Genomic DNA, 5265 nt, shown 5'->3' with positions numbered 1-5265 from the left:
TTCATTTACTACGAACGGTAAATGACACGATCAACACGCAAACAACATCTTCTCAGACTTCAACTACCAGATGACATCCACAAGCCCATCTCCGACAAAAGTCCCTACTTCAAATAGGGCAAATTTCTTGGTATTCTTATGTTCAATCATCTTCCACCTTCAGATACCGACTGGCATACAAACCACTCTACATCTTCAGGTTTAAGATAATTGAACAGGGGCAGCTGTCATACCCCAAAATTTGCCCATCACATTTCCATACTCAAGCTCATCTGAATGGCAAAGCTCATAATTTGAACATGGTAAACTCAATTGAGATGAAACCAAAAGGAGCTTTTGGAGGACTCTTTGAGCTTTCTAAAAAAGGTCCTAGAACACATTCATATGATCAAGATTGAGAGAGATATGAAGTGCACAAGTTGGTCAAAATTAAAGAAGGGCATGAAAGTAACTTTGGTCAATTTTGGATATTTGGACTAATGGGCCTAGGTTTTGGACTTAAAGCATGAATATGACCTAAATAAGGACCCATAATGACATTCATTTATTTTTATAATATTTACTTATTTTATTTTCGACTTTATTCATTTAAAATCTAAATAAATCAAGTAAAATATAAAAAAATAGTTGAATTAATTTGTGGGAAGTTGTTTTAATCATCCAAAAGGCACATGGATTAAATATTATCTATTCTATGGTTTCTATTTTATTTATAGTTGATTTTATTTATTTAAATTCAATTTAAAATCAAATAAAATCCTAAGTTAATAGATAAAAAGGTATTATTGGTCCCTTAAATATTCTTGGCAATACAAAACAATCTTGAAAACAAAAAGCATACGATGGAAGAGATTGGAAGAGAGATTTTCCAAAAGAAGAAAGATTTCATGCAATATTTTCAATCAAATCTCAAAATTTCCAATCACTTGATTCTTTCTCTTTTCATTGACCTAAAACCTACTCATATATAAACACAATGCATTCAGTGAATAAAAAAGGGAAAAAAGGGGGAGAAACGGTAGCAACCCTGTTCAAGAGCTAAAATCGTGAATTCCAAAGGAGTGAGCAGAAGAAGTTTGAGACGAATCGAAGCCATTCCAAGTACTGAACAAACTTCTCCGGCCCCCTCTGAAGAGAATTCCATAATCAGAAACGTCCAAAGCCTTCAGGTTCGTATTCTTCACGTTTAAAATTGGTCAAATCTTTTTTCATTCGATTATGCCAAACTACAAATCATAACTACTTTTCGACTGTATATTTGAGTTTATATGATTGTTTGGAAGATTTCTGGATTTGTATTGTTGAGTTTAGATGCAGGTTTATGGAGATGCCATGGTTAGGGTTTCGAAGCTCCGATTTGGGGAACCCTAACTAGAGGCGAAATTACTCCTAATTAATGGTACCCTTAAGTTCAGAAGAAGGTTTCCGGCCCAGCCATGTTATTTTTTTGGATTTACGTGCTGTATTGTGTAGATTTGATAATTGCAGGAGATATAGCTACGCACAAGTTCGTGGCTAAAAGTTATACCCTCGAAGCGTCTGTAGGTAAAAGCATGTATAAAAAAAATGGTGAAGATGAACAGTATCGGGGAGAGCGCGCATTGCTTTCGTTCAAATTGTAATAATTTATTTTTTGTTATATAATATTTTGAATCACTCTAACACAACTAATTAAGAAGGTGCGGCTGGCAAAGAGAAGCTACAATTAACCATTAAGGTCTGGGTTCGATACCCATGGCCTGCATATGTTTTTTGCAATTATTTCCATCATGTTCACGATCCCATACGTGCAATGCGTGCGACCCTACTATGAGCCTTCGCTCCAACAGCCGTTAGATGCACTCCCAGATCAATCCAACGTCCTTGAACGCGCAGCTTCACCATGGTCCCTCACCAGCGAGTCACACCAAAATACAAGCTAAGTTTGCTAATTTTCTTTTTATTTTTAATTATATAATACTATGTTTTTTTTAATTTATCTTATTTATATATATTGTTTTTTTAAAAAACCTTTTTAAATATTCCTTCTTTACAAAATTGTTCTTAATGTTCTTTTTCATAAAAAATAATAAAAATATTTATTTTAATTAAACAATTTTATTTGATTTGAATATTGTGATTTAATTTAATTTGTTTAATTAATTATAAACGTTTTATTAATTGATAAAAAATAAAATATATTAGAGTTAGGCTATTTAATCGAGATTTCATCTTTCGCCGATTTAATTAGTTTGGTTTTATTTATTCTATTAACCATGGTTAACTTGTGCCCGAATCAGGGTTTACAAGAACATTGCCCTACACTGAAAATATTTCCTTTTTTTTGTGTCTTTTCAGGTTTGTTTTCAAATGCACTCCGACTACGCGCCACGTCAAAACGAAAGCTAAGTTCTATCCTTTTCTTCTTTAAATTTTTCTTTTACCTTTTATTTATTATTAGGGCTTAATTCCCTCGTCAATTGAACTCCTCCTACACTTAGTTTGTCCTATTATCTTCTGTCAATTCTCAGATGGTCAGAGTCAATGCTTCAGGCTACCTCCAATTATCAACCTTCAAAAGCACAAAGCTAAGTGTTTTTTTTATTTTTTTTATTTATTTATTATTAATTTTTATCCTTTATTTTTATTAGGGTTAGCTATGCCTGCCTCTGAACTGATAAATACACTCATATATGTTTCATTGTTTTTCCTCTAATTTTCAAGGTTTGTCAACTTGCCAAAGCTACGAACATTGGTAACCCTAAACTCTATCTCAATTATTACTTGTGTTAAACCTTTTATCTTAATTATATCCCGCTGGTTTCGATTCCCCTCTCCTCCGCTGGTTACAATTTCCCTTCCCCGTTATTACTGTTTATATTATTTAAATGCGTGGTTAGTAATCCTAGGGAGTGCAACCTTTGAATTGAACATAGAATCACTAATGTACAAGATAATATAATTGAATTAACCACGTGATTGTTGCACACACGCACGCTTTTGGGTAACCCTCTCTGTTGCCTTGTTGCCTTGTTGCCTGTTGCCTGTTGCCTTGTTGCCTTGTTGCCTTGTTGCCTGTTGCCTTTGTGTTTTTGCAGAATAAGCCACGTCCCTCGAATTCGAAGATACCTCAGCCATGCTGCCTCGAATACTAAAGGTCATACGACCCTAAATGATGCTGCCTTCGATACACAATATGACCTCGACCCTCGGAAGTTGCCTACGGAAAAAGGCTGAGGTATCTTCTGGCTGCCTACGAAATGGCTTATTCTGATCCTTGCCTCAGACTACCTGCCCCTCTATGGCATGGGACAGTCTTATGGCAAAGGATGCTTCGATGACCCTTCAACCTCCAAACGAAAGGCTTCCTGCCCTCTTATGGCAAGGATAGACCCTTTCATTCTGAAAGGCTAAAAAGAGACCTATCATCTGAGTTTAAGGTAATTGCCCCTAATTGCCTTGCAATGCTCAAACCTTTTTATTATATTCTTTCTCATAATTTTTCAAAAGGGCAACGCTTATTCACAAGCTAAAGTCCCTATTTCTTTCATCTACATTTTCTAAACAAACGAGCAAGCAAAGCAATTAAGAGCCCATGGAAAACCATGGATGCAAAGGGTGCCTTACACCTTCCCTTTGCATAAATTACCCCCCGAACTTAGATTTCTTTAAAAAGGTTTTTTTTTTCTGTTTCTTTTTGCCTTTCCGAATATTTGTTTGGATAAAATAAAAGTCGGTGGCGACTCATGCTTAACCGCGACATTTCGATCGATAAAGTCAGTTCACCGTATTACAGGAATGTTTGGGAAACTTAAGATCAATTGAGATGAAATTTATTTGAGCATCTAATTATATAAATAAGTGAATCGTTACTTGAAGTACCTTGATCAAATATTCAATCTCAAATCTTGAACATAAGCAATCCATCCTTGTCTTCTTGAACACTTCCTCTTCTCGATAATCATTTTGTCTTCATTAAAATTAGCAATCCAAATGAGCTTGTCTTCACACTTGCATAATTATTCCAGATAAGTCTCGTTCCTTGCAAACAAAACTTGTTGAACAACTTCAGAGCATATCGAAGATAATAAAGAACATGTTAAAAAAATAAGGACCACATCCAATAAGGAAATCACTTGCATAAACATAAATGTGCTTTTTACTCCCCCTAATTGCCACAAATCGACAAAGAGATGAAGACATATTACTCGACCCTTAAGGGGAATACAAATCTTAAAACCAAATATCCAGCCCAATAGAGGTCAAAATCACCAAATATCCAGCCACACAGGGGCAATAGCAGTCCTTGGAACAAAATCCCACACAGAGGCACAAAAGGCAAAATCAATATCCTGCCATACATATGGCTTACAAGATCAGAAGAATAAAAAGAACCAAAAAATTCATCATTAAATTGCAAATCATTGAGAGTCACCACCATTACTTGTCTGGTCTTCATTCTCAATTAATATTCTAACATCTTTCTCAATATTTTAACCTGTTGTTTAAGAGGTGGATGCAGTAAAAGCCTTTAGAATCATCATCTAGATAAAACCGTCAAACACATTTTTCTGGTGGTTAAGGTAGCTTCCATTTATTGCAATGCTTTTGACTCCTCCATGAGAACGTTAAGAATGTAACCTATAAAAGCCCCAAACAATTCACCAAAATTCAGAAGGTTTGAGAGAATGATGTCTAGGACATGTTTCCTAGCAAAAAACTTGTAACTAAAATTTGAAACCACTGGATCTAGTACATTAGGTCAGGGTAGTTATGTTGTAGAATCAGTCAGTATAGGTGGATAATATCTCCTTTGTTTTTTAGTCTGAAAACCCACAATTGGTCTTTGTTGTTAGGCGACTAGTTAAAGGCTTGTCTTTTAACATAAGATATATTGCATACATGCACTATGTTGTCGTAAGGCAAAATTTTGCATCATCCCAATCTGTCATATTGCATCAGAAAGCCTCCTAGTAATATGTACCTAGTCAAATTGAAGTTTATTGTGATTTAGTTTATCTGTCTCCGTTGGTTGCCCCTAGGGTAAGCTTTGGTGAAAGTACTATGCAAGGAACTTATAGAAATAAAAGTATATGTTGTATAGAATTTGGCTGAATTTGTGAAAGGTTATTCATTGCGATAATTGACTGACTTTTTATAGCAACATTTGCAAGATATTGTACACGAATTCCTTGAATGGTCGGTGTGATAGAATTGTCACCAGAAATGACAAGTTTTGGCTCGAACTCTCTAAAATTTTAAACCTCATTGTAAATTATGGGATTA

Source organism: Vicia villosa, linkage group LG5 (assembly GCF_029867415.1).
Source record: "Vicia villosa cultivar HV-30 ecotype Madison, WI linkage group LG5, Vvil1.0, whole genome shotgun sequence".
Classification (NCBI taxonomy): Eukaryota; Viridiplantae; Streptophyta; class Magnoliopsida; order Fabales; family Fabaceae; genus Vicia; species Vicia villosa.
Note: the sequence above shows the minus strand (reverse complement) of the source record.